The 14,331-nt window shown below is 41.9% G+C and overlaps 64 pseudogenes; all 64 read left to right on the forward strand.

The window, feature by feature from the left end:
• Positions 1–27: 27 nt before the first annotated feature.
• Positions 28–146, forward strand: LOC142725046 (5S ribosomal RNA; annotated as a pseudogene).
• A 254-nt stretch (positions 147–400) lies between these two features.
• On the forward strand, positions 401–520 carry LOC142725274 (5S ribosomal RNA; annotated as a pseudogene).
• Positions 521–587: 67 nt separating this feature from the next.
• Positions 588–706, forward strand: LOC142725248 (5S ribosomal RNA; annotated as a pseudogene).
• Positions 707–773: 67 nt separating this feature from the next.
• Positions 774–892, forward strand: LOC142725058 (5S ribosomal RNA; annotated as a pseudogene).
• A 67-nt stretch (positions 893–959) lies between these two features.
• Positions 960–1,078, forward strand: LOC142725071 (5S ribosomal RNA; annotated as a pseudogene).
• A 67-nt stretch (positions 1,079–1,145) lies between these two features.
• Positions 1,146–1,264, forward strand: LOC142724993 (5S ribosomal RNA; annotated as a pseudogene).
• A 253-nt stretch (positions 1,265–1,517) lies between these two features.
• Positions 1,518–1,636, forward strand: LOC142725290 (5S ribosomal RNA; annotated as a pseudogene).
• A 253-nt stretch (positions 1,637–1,889) lies between these two features.
• Positions 1,890–2,008, forward strand: LOC142724976 (5S ribosomal RNA; annotated as a pseudogene).
• Positions 2,009–2,075: 67 nt separating this feature from the next.
• On the forward strand, positions 2,076–2,194 carry LOC142725115 (5S ribosomal RNA; annotated as a pseudogene).
• Positions 2,195–2,261: 67 nt separating this feature from the next.
• On the forward strand, positions 2,262–2,380 carry LOC142725051 (5S ribosomal RNA; annotated as a pseudogene).
• Positions 2,381–2,447: 67 nt separating this feature from the next.
• LOC142725246 (5S ribosomal RNA) lies at positions 2,448–2,566 on the forward strand (annotated as a pseudogene).
• A 438-nt stretch (positions 2,567–3,004) lies between these two features.
• On the forward strand, positions 3,005–3,123 carry LOC142725235 (5S ribosomal RNA; annotated as a pseudogene).
• Positions 3,124–3,190: 67 nt separating this feature from the next.
• LOC142725089 (5S ribosomal RNA) lies at positions 3,191–3,309 on the forward strand (annotated as a pseudogene).
• A 439-nt stretch (positions 3,310–3,748) lies between these two features.
• On the forward strand, positions 3,749–3,867 carry LOC142725223 (5S ribosomal RNA; annotated as a pseudogene).
• A 67-nt stretch (positions 3,868–3,934) lies between these two features.
• Positions 3,935–4,053, forward strand: LOC142725310 (5S ribosomal RNA; annotated as a pseudogene).
• Positions 4,054–4,120: 67 nt separating this feature from the next.
• Positions 4,121–4,239, forward strand: LOC142725224 (5S ribosomal RNA; annotated as a pseudogene).
• Positions 4,240–4,306: 67 nt separating this feature from the next.
• LOC142725311 (5S ribosomal RNA) lies at positions 4,307–4,425 on the forward strand (annotated as a pseudogene).
• A 67-nt stretch (positions 4,426–4,492) lies between these two features.
• LOC142725133 (5S ribosomal RNA) lies at positions 4,493–4,611 on the forward strand (annotated as a pseudogene).
• A 67-nt stretch (positions 4,612–4,678) lies between these two features.
• Positions 4,679–4,797, forward strand: LOC142725135 (5S ribosomal RNA; annotated as a pseudogene).
• Positions 4,798–5,057: 260 nt separating this feature from the next.
• Positions 5,058–5,176, forward strand: LOC142725114 (5S ribosomal RNA; annotated as a pseudogene).
• Positions 5,177–5,243: 67 nt separating this feature from the next.
• On the forward strand, positions 5,244–5,362 carry LOC142725012 (5S ribosomal RNA; annotated as a pseudogene).
• A 252-nt stretch (positions 5,363–5,614) lies between these two features.
• LOC142725236 (5S ribosomal RNA) lies at positions 5,615–5,733 on the forward strand (annotated as a pseudogene).
• A 67-nt stretch (positions 5,734–5,800) lies between these two features.
• On the forward strand, positions 5,801–5,919 carry LOC142725132 (5S ribosomal RNA; annotated as a pseudogene).
• Positions 5,920–5,986: 67 nt separating this feature from the next.
• LOC142725186 (5S ribosomal RNA) lies at positions 5,987–6,105 on the forward strand (annotated as a pseudogene).
• Positions 6,106–6,172: 67 nt separating this feature from the next.
• On the forward strand, positions 6,173–6,291 carry LOC142725189 (5S ribosomal RNA; annotated as a pseudogene).
• Positions 6,292–6,358: 67 nt separating this feature from the next.
• On the forward strand, positions 6,359–6,477 carry LOC142725225 (5S ribosomal RNA; annotated as a pseudogene).
• A 67-nt stretch (positions 6,478–6,544) lies between these two features.
• On the forward strand, positions 6,545–6,663 carry LOC142724983 (5S ribosomal RNA; annotated as a pseudogene).
• A 67-nt stretch (positions 6,664–6,730) lies between these two features.
• On the forward strand, positions 6,731–6,849 carry LOC142725153 (5S ribosomal RNA; annotated as a pseudogene).
• A 67-nt stretch (positions 6,850–6,916) lies between these two features.
• Positions 6,917–7,035, forward strand: LOC142725255 (5S ribosomal RNA; annotated as a pseudogene).
• Positions 7,036–7,102: 67 nt separating this feature from the next.
• LOC142725209 (5S ribosomal RNA) lies at positions 7,103–7,221 on the forward strand (annotated as a pseudogene).
• A 67-nt stretch (positions 7,222–7,288) lies between these two features.
• LOC142724962 (5S ribosomal RNA) lies at positions 7,289–7,407 on the forward strand (annotated as a pseudogene).
• Positions 7,408–7,474: 67 nt separating this feature from the next.
• On the forward strand, positions 7,475–7,593 carry LOC142725177 (5S ribosomal RNA; annotated as a pseudogene).
• Positions 7,594–7,660: 67 nt separating this feature from the next.
• LOC142725258 (5S ribosomal RNA) lies at positions 7,661–7,779 on the forward strand (annotated as a pseudogene).
• A 67-nt stretch (positions 7,780–7,846) lies between these two features.
• Positions 7,847–7,965, forward strand: LOC142725221 (5S ribosomal RNA; annotated as a pseudogene).
• Positions 7,966–8,032: 67 nt separating this feature from the next.
• On the forward strand, positions 8,033–8,151 carry LOC142725233 (5S ribosomal RNA; annotated as a pseudogene).
• Positions 8,152–8,218: 67 nt separating this feature from the next.
• LOC142725245 (5S ribosomal RNA) lies at positions 8,219–8,337 on the forward strand (annotated as a pseudogene).
• Positions 8,338–8,404: 67 nt separating this feature from the next.
• Positions 8,405–8,523, forward strand: LOC142724975 (5S ribosomal RNA; annotated as a pseudogene).
• Positions 8,524–8,590: 67 nt separating this feature from the next.
• LOC142725143 (5S ribosomal RNA) lies at positions 8,591–8,709 on the forward strand (annotated as a pseudogene).
• Positions 8,710–8,776: 67 nt separating this feature from the next.
• On the forward strand, positions 8,777–8,895 carry LOC142725156 (5S ribosomal RNA; annotated as a pseudogene).
• Positions 8,896–8,962: 67 nt separating this feature from the next.
• LOC142725178 (5S ribosomal RNA) lies at positions 8,963–9,081 on the forward strand (annotated as a pseudogene).
• Positions 9,082–9,148: 67 nt separating this feature from the next.
• On the forward strand, positions 9,149–9,267 carry LOC142725259 (5S ribosomal RNA; annotated as a pseudogene).
• A 67-nt stretch (positions 9,268–9,334) lies between these two features.
• On the forward strand, positions 9,335–9,453 carry LOC142725190 (5S ribosomal RNA; annotated as a pseudogene).
• A 252-nt stretch (positions 9,454–9,705) lies between these two features.
• Positions 9,706–9,824, forward strand: LOC142725179 (5S ribosomal RNA; annotated as a pseudogene).
• A 67-nt stretch (positions 9,825–9,891) lies between these two features.
• LOC142725260 (5S ribosomal RNA) lies at positions 9,892–10,010 on the forward strand (annotated as a pseudogene).
• Positions 10,011–10,077: 67 nt separating this feature from the next.
• LOC142725191 (5S ribosomal RNA) lies at positions 10,078–10,196 on the forward strand (annotated as a pseudogene).
• Positions 10,197–10,448: 252 nt separating this feature from the next.
• On the forward strand, positions 10,449–10,567 carry LOC142725268 (5S ribosomal RNA; annotated as a pseudogene).
• Positions 10,568–10,635: 68 nt separating this feature from the next.
• LOC142725257 (5S ribosomal RNA) lies at positions 10,636–10,754 on the forward strand (annotated as a pseudogene).
• A 67-nt stretch (positions 10,755–10,821) lies between these two features.
• LOC142725269 (5S ribosomal RNA) lies at positions 10,822–10,940 on the forward strand (annotated as a pseudogene).
• A 67-nt stretch (positions 10,941–11,007) lies between these two features.
• LOC142725281 (5S ribosomal RNA) lies at positions 11,008–11,126 on the forward strand (annotated as a pseudogene).
• Positions 11,127–11,193: 67 nt separating this feature from the next.
• Positions 11,194–11,312, forward strand: LOC142724987 (5S ribosomal RNA; annotated as a pseudogene).
• Positions 11,313–11,565: 253 nt separating this feature from the next.
• Positions 11,566–11,684, forward strand: LOC142725154 (5S ribosomal RNA; annotated as a pseudogene).
• A 67-nt stretch (positions 11,685–11,751) lies between these two features.
• Positions 11,752–11,870, forward strand: LOC142725067 (5S ribosomal RNA; annotated as a pseudogene).
• A 67-nt stretch (positions 11,871–11,937) lies between these two features.
• LOC142725250 (5S ribosomal RNA) lies at positions 11,938–12,056 on the forward strand (annotated as a pseudogene).
• Positions 12,057–12,123: 67 nt separating this feature from the next.
• LOC142725024 (5S ribosomal RNA) lies at positions 12,124–12,242 on the forward strand (annotated as a pseudogene).
• Positions 12,243–12,494: 252 nt separating this feature from the next.
• LOC142725090 (5S ribosomal RNA) lies at positions 12,495–12,613 on the forward strand (annotated as a pseudogene).
• A 67-nt stretch (positions 12,614–12,680) lies between these two features.
• LOC142725172 (5S ribosomal RNA) lies at positions 12,681–12,799 on the forward strand (annotated as a pseudogene).
• A 67-nt stretch (positions 12,800–12,866) lies between these two features.
• LOC142725059 (5S ribosomal RNA) lies at positions 12,867–12,985 on the forward strand (annotated as a pseudogene).
• Positions 12,986–13,052: 67 nt separating this feature from the next.
• On the forward strand, positions 13,053–13,171 carry LOC142725270 (5S ribosomal RNA; annotated as a pseudogene).
• Positions 13,172–13,238: 67 nt separating this feature from the next.
• On the forward strand, positions 13,239–13,357 carry LOC142725291 (5S ribosomal RNA; annotated as a pseudogene).
• Positions 13,358–13,424: 67 nt separating this feature from the next.
• On the forward strand, positions 13,425–13,543 carry LOC142725292 (5S ribosomal RNA; annotated as a pseudogene).
• A 67-nt stretch (positions 13,544–13,610) lies between these two features.
• On the forward strand, positions 13,611–13,729 carry LOC142725293 (5S ribosomal RNA; annotated as a pseudogene).
• Positions 13,730–13,796: 67 nt separating this feature from the next.
• LOC142725136 (5S ribosomal RNA) lies at positions 13,797–13,915 on the forward strand (annotated as a pseudogene).
• Positions 13,916–13,982: 67 nt separating this feature from the next.
• LOC142725238 (5S ribosomal RNA) lies at positions 13,983–14,101 on the forward strand (annotated as a pseudogene).
• A 67-nt stretch (positions 14,102–14,168) lies between these two features.
• Positions 14,169–14,287, forward strand: LOC142725015 (5S ribosomal RNA; annotated as a pseudogene).
• Positions 14,288–14,331: the final 44 nt, after the last annotated feature.

The raw sequence follows: 14,331 nt of genomic DNA on the forward strand, positions 1-14,331 counted from the left end.
ATAGGACTATGGATTAAGGCTTTTAATGTCAATGGCCATTCTAAGCTGAATGTGCCTGCTCTGGTCAGAACGCAGAAGTTACACAGCTTAAGGCCTCGCTAGTACCAGTGTGGGAGACTGTCTGGGAATCCGTGGTGCGGTTGACATTTTTATTGTGTCGTTTAGATTTTGTTTCACAATCGATTAAAAAGGACTATGGATTAAAGCCTTTAATGTCAATGGCCATTCTAAGCTGAATGTCCCTGCTCTTGTTAGATCGCAGAAGTTACACAGCTTAACGCCTCGCTAGTACCAGTGTGGGAGACTGTCTGGGAATCCGCGGTGCGGTTGACTTTTTATTATGTCGTTTAGATTTTGTTTCACAATAGATTAAATAGGACTATGGATTAAAGCATTTAACGTCAATGGCCATTCTAAGCTGAATGTGCCTGCTCTCGTCGAGATCGCAGAAGTTACACAGCTTAAGGCCTCGCTAGTACCAGTGTGGGAGACTGTCTGGGAATCCATGGTGCGGTTGAATATTTATTATGTCGTTTAGATTTTGTTTCACAATCGATTAAAAAGGACTATGGATTAAAGCATTTAATGTCAATGGCCATTCTTAGCTGAATGTCCCTACTCTCGTCAGATCGCAGAAGTTACACAGCTTAAGGCCTCGCTAGTACCAGTGTGGGAGACTGTCTGGGAATCCGTGGTGCGGTTGCCTTTTTATTATGTCGTTTAGATTTTGTTTCACAATCGATTAAAAAGGACTATGGATTAAAGCATTTAATGTCAATGGCCATTCTAAGCTGAATGTGCCTGCTCTCGTCAGATCGCAGAAGTTACACAGCTTAAGGCCTCGCTAGTACCAGTGTGGGAGACTGTCTGGGAATCCGTAGTGCGGTTGACTTTTTATTATGTCGTTTAGATTTTGTTTCACAATCGATTAAAAAGGACTATCGATTAAAGCATTTAATGTCAATGGCCATTCTAAGCTGAATGTGCCTGCTCTCGTTAGATCACAGAAGTTACACAGCTTAAGGCCTCGCTAGTACCAGTGTGGGAGACTGTCTGGGAATCCGTGGTGCGGTTGACTTCTTATTATGTCGTTTAGATTTTTTTTCACAATAGATTAAATAGGACTATGGATTAAGGCATTTATCGTCAATGGCCATTCTAAGCTGAATGTGCATGCTCTCGTCAGAACGCAGAAATTACACAGCTTAAGGCCTCGCTAGTACCAGTGTGGGAGACTGTCTGGGAATCCGTGGTGCGGTTGACTTTTTATTATGTTGTTTAGCTTTTGTTTCACAATAGATTAAATAGGACTATGGATTAAGGCTTTTAATGTCAATGGCCATTCTAAGCTGAATGTGCCTGCTCTCGTCAGATCGCAGAAGTTACACAGCTTAATCCCTCGCTAGTACCAGTGTGGGAGATTGTCTGGGAATCCGTGGTGCGGTTGACTTTTTATTATGTCGTTTAGATTTTGTTTCACAATCGATTAAATAGGACTATGGATTAAAGCATTTAACGTCAATGGCCATTCTAAGCTGAATGTGCATGCTCTCGTCAGATCGTAGAAGTTACACAGCTTAAGGCCTCGCTAGTACCAGTGTGGGAGACTGTCTGGGAATCCGTGGTGCGGTTGAATTTTTATTATGTCGTTTAGATTTTGTTTCACAATCGATTAAAAAGGACTATGGATTAAGGCATTTAATGTCAATGCCCATTCTAAGCTGAATGTCCATGCTCTCGTCAGATCGCAGAAGTTACACAGCTTAAGGCCTCGCTAGTACCAGTGTGGGAGACTGTCTGTGAATCCGTGGTGCGGTTGACTTTTTATTATGTCGTTTAGATTTTGTTTCACAATCGATTAAAAAGGACTATGGATTAAAGCATTTAAAGTCAATGGCCATTCTAAGCTGAATGTGCCTGCTCTCGTCAGATCGCAGAAGTTACACAGCTTAAGGCCTCGCTAGTACCAGTGTGGGAGACTGTCTGGGAATCCGTGGTGTGGTTGACTTTTTATTATGTCGTTTAGATTTTGTTTCACAATCGATTAAAAAGGACTATGGATTAAAGCATTTAATGTCAATGGCCATTCTAAGCTGAATGTGCCTGCTCTCGTCAGATCGCGGAAGTTACACAGCTTAAGGCCTCGCTAGTACCAGTGTGGGAGACTGTCTGGGAATCCGTGGTGCGGCTGACTTTTTATTATGTCGTTTAGATTTTGTTTCACAATAGATTAAATAGGACTATGGATTAAAGCATTTAACGTCAATGGCCATTCTAAGCTCAATGTGCCTGCTCTCGTCAGAACGCAGCAGTTACACAGCTTAAGGCCTCGCTAGTACCAGTGTGGGAGACTGTCTGGGAATCCGTGGTGCGGTTGACTTTTTATAATGTTGTTTAGATTTTGTTTCACAATAGATTAAATAGGACTATGGATTAAGGCTTTTAATGTCAATGGCCATTCTAAGCTGTATGTGCCTGCTCTGGTCAGAACGCAGCAGTTACACAGCTTAAGGCCTCGCTAGTACCAGTGTGGGAGACTGTCTGGGAATCCGTGGTGCGGTTGAATTTTTATTGTGTCGTTTAGATTTTGTTTCACAATCGATTAAAAAGGACTATGGATTAAAGCCTTTAATGTCAATGGCCATTCTAAGCTGAATGTCCCTGCTCTTGTTAGATCGCAGAAGTTACACAGCTTAACGCCTCGCTAGTACCAGTGTGGGAGACTGTCTGGGAATCCGTGGTGCGGTTGACTTTTTATTATGTCGTTTAGATTTTGTTTTACAATAGATTAAATAGGACTATGGATTAAAGCATTTAACGTCAATGGCTATTCTAAGCTGAATGTGCCTGCTCTCGTCAGATCGCAGAAGTTACACAGCTTAACGCCTCGCTAGTACCAGTGTGAGAGACTGTCTGGGAATCCGTGGTGCGGTTGACTTTTATTATGTCGTTTAGATTTTGTTTCACAATCGATTAAAAAGGACTATGGATTAAAGCATTTAATGTCAATGGCCATTCTAAGCTGAATGTCCCTGTTCTCGTCAGATAGCAGAAGTTACACAGCTTAAGGCCTCGCTAGTACCAGTGTGGGAGACTGTCTGGGAATCCGTGGTGCGGTTGATTTTTTATTATGTCGTTTAGATTTTGTTTCACAATCGATTAAAAAGGACTATGGATTAAAGCATTTAATGTCAATGGCCATTCTAAGCTGAATGTGCCTGCTCTCGTCAGATCGCAGAAGTAACACAGCTTAAGGCCTCGCTAGTACCAGTGTGGAAGACTGTCTGGGAATCCGTGGTGCGGTTGACTTTTTATTATGTCGTTTAGATTTTGTTTCACAATAGATTAAATAGGACTATGGATTAAAGCATTTAACGTCAATGGCCATTCTAAGCTGAATGTGCCTGCTCTCGTCAGCTCGCAGAAGTTACACAGCTTAAGGCCTCGCTAGTACCAGTGTGGGAGACTGTCTGGGTATCCGTGGTGCGGTTGAATTTTTATTATGTTGTTTAGATTTTGTTTCACAATCGATTAAAAAGGACTATGGATTAAAGCATTTAATGTCAATGGCCATTCTAAGCTGAATGTGCCTGCTCTCGTCAGATCGCAGAAGTTACACTGCTTAAAGCCTCGCTAGTACCATTGTGGGAGACTGTCTGGGATACCGTGGTGCGGTTGACTTTTTATTATGTTGTTTAGATTTTGTTTCACAATAGATTAAATAGGACTATGGATTAAGGCTTTTAATGTCAATGGCCATTCTAAGCTGAATGTGCCTGCTCTCGTTAGATCGCAGAAGTTACACAGCTTAAGGCCTCGCTAGTACCAGTGTGGGAGACTGTCTGGGTATCCGTGGTGCGGTTGAATTTTTATTATGTCGTTTAGATTTTGTTTCACAATCGATTAAAAAGGACTATGGATTAAAGCATTTAATGTCAATGGCCATTCTAAGCTGAATGTCCCTGCTCTCGTCAGATCGCAGAAGTTACACAGCTTAAGGCCTCGCTAGTACCAGTGTGGGAGACTGTCTGGGAATCCGTGGTGCGGTTGACTTTTTATTATGTTGTTTAGATTTTGTTTCACAATAGATTAAATAGGACTATGGATTAAGGCTTTTAATGTCAATGGCCATTCTAAGCTGAATGTGCCTGCTCTCGTTAGATCGCAGAAGTTACACAGCTTAAGGCCTCGCTAGTACCAGTGTGGGAGACTGTCTGGGTATCCGTGGTGCGGTTGAATTTTTATTATGTCGTTTAGATTTTGTTTCACAATCGATTAAAAAGGACTATGGATTAAAGCATTTAATGTCAATGGCCATTCTAAGCTGAATGTCCCTGCTCTCGTCAGATCGCAGAAGTTACACAGCTTAAGGCCTCGCTAGTACCAGTGTGGGAGACTGTCTGGGAATCCGTGGTGCGGTTGACTTTTTATTATGTCGTTTAGATTTTGTTTCACAATCGATTAAAAAGGACTATGGATTAAAGCATTTAATGTCAATGGCCATTCTAAGCTGAATGTGCCTGCTCTCGTCAGATCACAGAAGTTACACAGCTTAAGGCCTCGCTAGTACCAGTGTGGGAGACTGTCTGGGAATCCGTGGTGCGGTTGCCTTTTTATTATGTCGTTTAGATTATGTTTCACAATAGATTAAATAGGACTATGGATTAAGGCATTTAACGTCAATGGCCATTCTAAGCTGAATGTGCCTGCTCTCGTCAGAACGCAGAAGTTACACAGCTTAAGGCCTCGCTAGTACCAGTGTGGGAGACTGTCTGGGTATCCGTGGTGCGGTTGAATTTTTATTATGTCGTTTAGATTTTGTTTCACAATCGATTAAAAAGGACTATGGATTAAAGCATTTAATGTCAATGGCTATTCTAAACTGAATGTCCCTGCTCTCGTCAGATCTCAGATCTCAGAGGTTACACAGCTTAAGGCCTCGCTAGTACCAGTGTGGGAGACTGTCTGGGAATCCGTGGTGCGGTTGACTTTTTATTATGTCGTTTAGATTTTGTTTCACAATCGATTAAAAAGGACTATGGATTAAAGCATTTAATGTCAATGGCCATTCTAAGCTGAGTGTGCCTGCTCTCGTCAGATCGCAGAAGTTACACAGCTTAAGGCCTCGCTAGTACCAGTGTGGGAGACTGTCTGGGAATCCGTGGTGCGGTTGAATTTTTATTATGTCGTTTAGATTTTGTTTCACAATCGATTAAATAGGACTATGGATTAAAGCATTTAATGTCAATGGCCATTCTAAGCTGAATGTGCCTGCTCTCGTCAGATCGCAGAAGTTACACAGCTTAAGGCCTCGCTAGTACCAGTGTGGGTGACTGTCTGGGAATCCGTGGTGCGGTTGACTTTTTATTATGTTGTTTAGATTTTGTTTCACAATAGATTAAATAGGACTATGGATTAAGGCTTTTAATGTCAATGGCCATTCTAAGCTGAATGTGCCTGCTCTCGTTAGATCGCAGAAGTTACACAGCTTAACGCCTCGCTAGTACCAGTGTGAGAGACTGTCTGGGAATCCGTGGTGCGGTTGACTTTTATTATGTCGTTTAGATTTTGTTTCACAATCGATTAAAAAGGACTATGGATTAAAGCATTTAATGTCAATGGCCATTCTAAGCTGAATGTCCCTGTTCTCGTCAGATAGCAGAAGTTACACAGCTTAAGGCCTCGCTAGTACCAGTGTGGGAGACTGTCTGGGAATCCGTGGTGCGGTTGATTTTTTATTATGTCGTTTAGATTTTGTTTCACAATCGATTAAAAAGGACTATGGATTAAAGCATTTAATGTCAATGGCCATTCTTAGCTGAATGTGCCTGCTCTCGTCAGATCGCAGAAGTAACACAGCTTAAGGCCTCGCTAGTACCAGTGTGGAAGACTGTCTGGGAATCCGTGGTGCGGTTGACTTTTTATTATGTCGTTTAGATTTTGTTTCACAATAGATTAAATAGGACTATGGATTAAAGCATTTAACGTCAATGGCCATTCTAAGCTGAATGTGCCTGCTCTCGTCAGATCGCAGAAGTTACACAGCTTAAGGCCTCGCTAGTACCAGTGTGGGAGACTGTCTGGGTATCCGTGGTGCGGTTGAATTTTTATTATGTCGTTTAGATTTTGTTTCACAATCGATTAAAAAGGACTATGGATTAAAGCATTTAATGTCAATGGCCATTCTAAGCTGAATGTGCCTGCTCTCGTCAGATCGCAGAAGTTACACTGCTTAAAGCCTCGCTAGTACCAGTGTGGGAGACTGTCTGGGAATCCGTGGTGCGGTTGACTTTTTATTATGTTGTTTAGATTTTGTTTCACAATAGATTAAATAGGACTATGGATTAAGGCTTTTAATGTCAATGGCCATTCTAAGCTGAATGTGCCTGCTCTCGTTAGATCGCAGAAGTTACACAGCTTAAGGCCTCGCTAGTACCAGTGTGGGAGACTGTCTGGGTATCCGTGGTGCGGTTGAATTTTTATTATGTCGTTTAGATTTTGTTTCACAATCGATTAAAAAGGACTATGGATTAAAGCATTTAATGTCAATGGCCATTCTAAGCTGAATGTCCCTGCTCTCGTCAGATCGCAGAAGTTACACAGCTTAAGGCCTCGCTAGTACCAGTGTGGGAGACTGTCTGGGAATCCGTGGTGCGGTTGGCTTTTTATTATGTTGTTTAGATTTTGTTTCACAATAGATTAAATAGGACTATGGATTAAGGCTTTTAATGTCAATGGCCATTCTAAGCTGAATGTGCCTGCTCTCGTCAGATCACAGAAGTTACACTGCTTAAGGCCTCGCTAGTACCAGTGTGGGAGACTGTCTGGGAATCCGTGGTGCGGTTGACTTTTTATTATGTCGTTTAGATTTTGTTTCACAATCGATTAAAAAGGACTATGGATTAAAGCATTTAATGTCAATGGCCATTCTAAGCTGAATGTCCCTGCTGTCGTCAGATCGCAGAAGTTACACAGCTTAAGGCCTCGCTAGTACCAGTGTGGGAGACTGTCTGGGAATCTGTGGTGCGGTTGACTTTTTGTTATGTCGTTTAGATTTTGTTTCACAATAGATTAATTAGGACTATGGATTAAAGCATTTAACGTCAATGGCCATTCTAAGCTGAATGTGCCTGCTCTCGTCAGATCGCAGAAGTTACACAGCTTAAGGCCTCGCTAGTACCAGTGTGGGAGACTGTCTGGGAATCCGTGGTGCGGTTGACTTTTTATTATGTCGTTTAGATTTTGTTTCACAATAGATTAAATAGGACTATGGATTAAAGCATTTAACGTCAATGGCCATTCTAAGCTGAATGTGCCTGCTCTCGTCAGAACGCAGAAGTTACACAGCTTAAGGCCTCGCTAGTACCAGTGTGGGAGACTGTCTGGGAATCCGTGGTGCGGTTGACTTTTTATTATGTCGTTTAGATTTTGTTTCACAATCGATTAAAAAGGACTATGGATTAAAGCATTTAATGTCAATGGCCATTCTAAGCTAAATGTGCCGGCTCTCGTCAGATCGCAGAAGTTACACAGCTTAAGGCCTCGCTAGTACCAGTGTGGGAGACTGTCTGGGAATCCGTGGTGCGGTTGACTTTTTATTATGTCGTTTAGATTTTGTTTCACAATCGATTAAAAAGGACTATGGATTAAAGCATTTAGTGTCAATGGCCATTCTAAGCTGAATGTCCCTGCTCTCTTCAGATCGCAGAAGTTAGACAGCTTAAGGCCTCGCTAGTACCAGTGTGGGAGACTGTCTGGGTATCCGTGGTGCGGTTGAATTTTTATTATGTCGTTTAGATTTTGTTTCACAATCGATTAAAAAGGACTATGGATTAAAGCATTTAATGTCAATGGCCATTCTAAGCTGAATGTGCCTGCTCTCGTCAGATCGCAGAAGTTACACAGCTTAAGGCCTCGCTAGTACCAGTGTGGGAGACTGTCTGGGAATCCGTGGTGCGGTTGACTTTTTATTATGTCGTTTAGATTTTGTTTCACAATCGATTAAAAAGGACTATGGATTAAAGCATTTAATGTCAATGGCCATTCTAAGCTGAATGTGCCTGCTCTCGTCAGATCGCAGAAGTTACACAGCTTAAGGCCTCGCTAGTACCAGTGTGGGAGACTGTCTGGGAATCCGTGGTGCGGTTGACTTTTTATTATGTCGTTTAGATTTTGTTTCACAATCGATTAAAAAGGACTATGGATTAAAGCATTTAATGTCAATGGCCATTCTAAGCTGAATGTGCCTGCTCTCGTCAGATCGCAGAAGTTACACAGCTTAAGGCCTCGCTAGTACCAGTGTGGGAGACTGTCTGGGAATCCGTGGTGCGGTTGACTTTTTATTATGTCGTTTAGATTTTGTTTCACAATAGATTAAATAGGACTATGGATTAAGGCATTTAATGTCAATGGCCATTCTAAGCTGAATGTGCCTGCTCTCGTCAGAACGCAGAAGTTACACAGCTTAAGGCCTCGCTAGTACCAGTGTGGGAGACTGTCTGGGAATCCGTGGTGCGGTTGACTTTTTATTATGTCGTTTAGATTTTGTTTCACAATAGATTAAATAGGACTATGGATTAAAGCATTTAACGTCAATGGCCATTCTAAGCTGAATGTGCCTGCTCTCGTCAGAACGCAGAAGTTACACAGCTTAAGGCCTCGCTAGTACCAGTGTGGGAGACTGTCTGGGTATCCGTGGTGCAGTTGAATTTTTATTATGTCGTTTAGATTTTGTTTCACAATCGATTAAAAAGGACTATGGATTAAAGCATTTAATGTCAATGGCTATTCTAAGCTGAATGTCCCTGCTCTTGTCAGATCGCAGAAGTTACACAGCTTAAGGCCTCGCTAGTACCAGTGTGGGAGACTGTCTGGGAATCCGTGGTGCGGTTGACTTTTTATTATGTCGTTTAGATTTTGTTTCACAATCGATTAAAAAGGACTATGGATTAAAGCATTTAATGTCAATGGCCATTCTAAGCTAAATGTGCCGGCTCTCGTCAGATCGCAGAAGTTACACAGCTTAAGGCCTCGCTAGTACCAGTGTGGGAGACTGTCTGGGAATCCGTGGTGCGGTTGACTTTTTATTATGTCGTTTAGATTTTGTTTCACAATCGATTAAAAAGGACTATGGATTAAAGCATTTAATGTCAATGGCCATTCTAAGCTGAATGTCCCTGCTCTCTTCAGATCGCAGAAGTTAGACAGCTTAAGGCCTCGCTAGTACCAGTGTGGGAGACTGTCTGGGTATCCGTGGTGCGGTTGAATTTTTATTATGTCGTTTAGATTTTGTTTCACAATCGATTAAAAAGGACTATGGATTAAAGCATTTAATGTCAATGGCCATTCTAAGCTGAATGTGCCTGCTCTCGTCAGATCGCAGAAGTTACACTGCTTAAAGCCTCGCTAGTACCAGTGTGGGAGACTGTCTGGGAATCCGTGGTGCGGTTGACTTTTTATTATGTTGTTTAGATTTTGTTTCACAATAGATTAAATAGGACTATGGATTAAGGCATTTAATGTCAATGGCCATTCTAAGCTGAATGTGCCTGCTCTCGTTAGATCGCAGAAGTTACACAGTTTAACGCCTCGCTAGTACCAGTGTGAGAGACTGTCTGGGAATCCGTGGTGCGGTTGACTTTTATTATGTCTTTTAGATTTTGTTTCACAATCGATTAAAAAGGACTATGGATTAAAGCATTTAATGTCAATGGCCATTCTAAGCTAAATGTGCCGGCTCTCGTCAGATCGCAGAAGTTACACAGCTTAAGGCCTCGCTAGTACCAGTGTGGGAGACTGTCTGGGAATCCGTGGTGCGGTTGACTTTTTATTATGTCGTTTAGATTTTGTTTCACAATCGATTAAAAAGGACTATGGATTAAAGCATTTAATGTCAATGGCCATTCTAAGCTGAATGTCCCTGCTCTCTTCAGATCGCAGAAGTTAGACAGCTTAAGGCCTCGCTAGTACCAGTGTGGGAGACTGTCTGGGTATCCGTGGTGCGGTTGAATTTTTATTATGTCGTTTAGATTTTGTTTCACAATCGATTAAAAAGGACTATGGATTAAAGCATTTAATGTCAATGGCCATTCTAAGCTGAATGTGCCTGCTCTCGTCAGATCGCAGAAGTTACACTGCTTAAAGCCTCGCTAGTACCAGTGTGGGAGACTGTCTGGGAATCCGTGGTGCGGTTGACTTTTTATTATGTTGTTTAGATTTTGTTTCACAATAGATTAAATAGGACTATGGATTAAGGCATTTAACGTCAATGGCCATTCTAAGCTGAATGTGCCTGCTCTCGTTAGATCGCAGAAGTTACACAGTTTAACGCCTCGCTAGTACCAGTGTGAGAGACTGTCTGGGAATCCGTGGTGCGGTTGACTTTTATTATGTCTTTTAGATTTTGTTTCACAATCGATTAAAAAGGACTATGGATTAAAGCATTTAATGTCAATGGCCATTCTAAGCTGAATGGCCCTGCTCTCGTCAGATAGCAGAAGTTACACAGCTTAAGGCCTCGCTAGTACCAGTGTGGGAGACTGTCTGGGAATCCGTGGTGCGGTTGATTTTTTTATTATGTCGTTTAGATTTTGTTTCACAATCGATTAAAAAGGACTATGGATTAAAGCATTTAATGTCAATGGCCATTCTAAGCTGAATGTGCCTGCTCTCGTCAGATCGCAGAAGTTACACAGCTTAAGGCCTCGCTAGTACCAGTGTGGGAGACTGTCTGGGAATCCGTGGTGCGGTTGACTTTTTATTATGTCGTTTAGATTTTGTTTCACAATCGATTAAAAAGGACTATGGATTAAAGCATTTAATGTCAATGGCCATTCTAAGCTGAATGTGCCTGCTCTCGTCAGATCGCAGAAGTTACACAGCTTAAGGCCTCGCTAGTACCAGTGTGGGAGACTGTCTGGGAATCCGTGGTGCGGTTGACTTTTTATTATGTCGTTTAGATTTTGTTTCACAATCGATTAAAAAGGACTATGGATTAAAGCATTTAATGTCAATGGCCATTCTAAGCTGAATGTGCCTGCTCTCGTCAGATCGCAGAAGTTACACAGCTTAAGGCCTCGCTAGTACCAGTGTGGGAGACTGTCTGGGAATCCGTGGTGCGGTTGACTTTTTATTATGTCGTTTAGATTTTGTTTCACAATAGATTAAATAGGACTATGGATTAAGGCATTTAACGTCAATGGCCATTCTAAGCTGAATGTGCCTGCTCTCGTCAGAACGCAGAAGTTACACAGCTTAAGGCCTCGCTAGTACCAGTGTGGGAGACTGTCTGGGAATCCGTGGTGCGGTTGACTTTTTATTATGTCGTTTAGATTTTGTTTCACAATAGATTAAATAGGACTATGGATTAAAGCATTTAACGTCAATGGCCATTCTAAGCTGAATGTGCCTTCTCTCGTCAAAACGCAGAAGTTACACAGCTTAAGGCCTCGCTAGTACCAGTGTGGGAGACTGTCTGGGTATCCGTGGTGCGGTTGAATTTTTATTATGTCGTTTAGATTTTGTTTCACAATCGATTAAAAAGGACTATGGATTAAAGCATTTAATGTCAATGGCTATTCTAAACTGAATGTCCCTGCTCTCGTCAGATCTCAGAAGTTACACAGCTTAAGGCCTCGCTAGTACCAGTGTGGGAGACCGTCTGGGAATCCGTGGTGCGGTTGACTTTTTATTATGTCGTTTAGATTTTGTTTCACAATCGATTAAAAAGGACTATGGATTAAAGCATTTAATGTCAATGGCCATTCTAAGCTGAATGTGCCTGCTCTCGTCAGATCGCAGAAGTTACACAGCTTAAGGCCTCGCTAGTACCAGTCTGGGAGACTGTCTGGGAATCCGTGGTGCGGTTGAATTTTTATTATGTCGTTTAGATTTTGTTTCACAATCGATTAAATAGGACTATGGATTAAAGCATTTAATGTCAATGGCTATTCTAAACTGAATGTCCCTGCTCTCGTCAGATCTCAGAAGTTACACAGCTTAAGGCCTCGCTAGTACCAGTGTGGGAGACTGTCTGGGAATCCGTGGTGCGGTTGACTTTTTATTATGTCGTTTAGATTTTGTTTCACAATCGATTAAAAAGGACTATGGATTAAAGCATTTAATGTCAATGGCCATTCTAAGCTGAATGTGCCTGCTCTCGTCAGATCGCAGAAGTTACACAGCTTAAGGCCTCGCTAGTACCAGTGTGGGTGACTGTCTGGGAATCCGTGGTGCGGTTGACTTTTTATTATGTTGTTTAGATTTTGTTTCACAATAGATTAAATAGGACTATGGATTAAAGCTTTTAATGTCAATGGCCATTCTAAGCTGAATGTGCCTGCTCTCGTTAGATCGCAGAAGTTACACAGCTTAACGCCTCGCTAGTACCAGTGTGAGAGACTTTCTGGGAATCCGTGGTGCGGTTGACTTTTATTATGTCGTTTAGATTTTGTTTCACAATCGATTAAAAAGGACTATGGATTAAAGCATTTAATGTCAATGGCCATTCTAAGCTGAATGTGCCTGCTCTCGTCAGATCGCAGAAGTAACACAGCTTAAGGCCTCGCTAGTACCAGTGTGGAAGACTGTCTGGGAATCCGTGGTGCGGTTGACTTTTTATTATGTCGTTTAGATTTTGTTTCACAATAGATTAAATAGGACTATGGATTAAAGCATTTAACGTCAATGGCCATTCTAAGCTGAATGTGCCTGCTCTCGTCAGAACGCAGAAGTTACACAGATTAAGGTCTCGCTAGTACCAGTGTGGGAGACTGTCTGGGAATCCGTGGTGCGGTTGATTTTTTATTATGTCGTTTAAATTTTGTTTCACAATCGATTAAAAAGGACTATGGATTAAAGCATTTAATGTCAATGGCCATTCTAAGCTGAATGTGCCTGCTCTCGTCAGATCGCAGAAGTTACACAGCTTAAGGCCTTGCTAGTACCAGTGTGGGAGACTGTCTGGGAATCCGTGGTGCGGTTGCCTTTATATTATGTCGTTTAGATTTTGTTTCACAATCGATTAAAAAGGACTATGGATTAAAGCATTTAATGTCAATGGCCATTCTAAGCTGAATGGCCCTGCTCTCGTCAGATAGCAGAAGTTACACAGCTTAAGGCCTCGCTAGTACCAGTGTGGGAGACTGTCTGGGAATCCGTGGTGCGGTTGATTTTTTATTATGTCGTTTAGATTTTGTTTCACAATCGATTAAAAAGGACTATGGATTAAAGCATTTAATGTCAATGGCCATTCTAAGCTGAATGTGCCTGCTCTCGTCAGATCGCAGAAGTTACACAGCTTAAGGCCTCGCTAGTACCAGTGTGGGAGACTGTCTGGGAATCCGTGGTGCGGTTGACTTTTTATTATGTCGTTTAGATTTTGTTTCACAATCGATTAAAAAGGACTATGGATTAAAGCATTTGATGTCAATGGCCATTCTAAGCTGAATGTGCCTGCTCTCGTCAGATCGCAGAAGTTACACAGCTTAAGGCCTCGCTAGTACCAGTGTGGGAGACTGTCTGGGAATCCGTGGTGCGGTTGACTTTTTATTATGTCGTTTAGATTTTGTTTCACAATCGATTAAAAAGGACTATGGATTAAAGCATTTAATGTCAATGGCCATTCTAAGCTGAATGTGCCTGCTCTCGTCAGATCGCAGAAGTTACACAGCTTAAGGCCTCGCTAGTACCAGTGTGGGAGACTGTCTGGGAATCCGTGGTGCGGTTGACTTTTTATTATGTCGTTTAGATTTTGTATCACAATAGATTAAATAGGACTATGGATTAAGGCATTTAACGTCAATGGCCATTCTAAGCTGAATGTGCCTGCTCTCGTCAGAACGCAGAAGTTACACAGCTTAAGGCCTCGCTAGTACCAGTGTGGGAGACTGTCTGGGTATCCGTGGTGCGGTTGAATTTTTATTATGTCGTTTAGATTTTGTTTCACAATCGATTAAAAAGGACTATGGATTAAAGCATTTAATGTCAATGGCTATTCTAAACTGAATGTCCCTGCTCTCGTCAGATCTCAGAAGTTACACAGCTTAAGGCCTCGCTAGTACCAGTGTGGGAGACCGTCTGGGAATCCGTGGTGCGGTTGCCTTTTTATTATGTCGTTTAGATTTTGTTTCACAATCGATTAAAAAGGACTATGGATTAAAGCATTTAATGTCAATGGCCATTCTAAGCTGAATGTGCCTGCTCTCGTCAGATCGCAGAAGTTACACAGCTTAAGGCCTCGCTAGTACCAGTGTGGGAGACTGTCTGGGAATCCGTGGTGCGGTTGAATTTTTATTATGTCGTTTAGATTTTGTTTCACAATCGATTAAATAG

This window comes from Rhinoderma darwinii, unplaced genomic scaffold (assembly GCF_050947455.1).
Source record: "Rhinoderma darwinii isolate aRhiDar2 unplaced genomic scaffold, aRhiDar2.hap1 Scaffold_594, whole genome shotgun sequence".
NCBI lineage: Eukaryota > Metazoa > Chordata > Amphibia > Anura > Rhinodermatidae > Rhinoderma > Rhinoderma darwinii.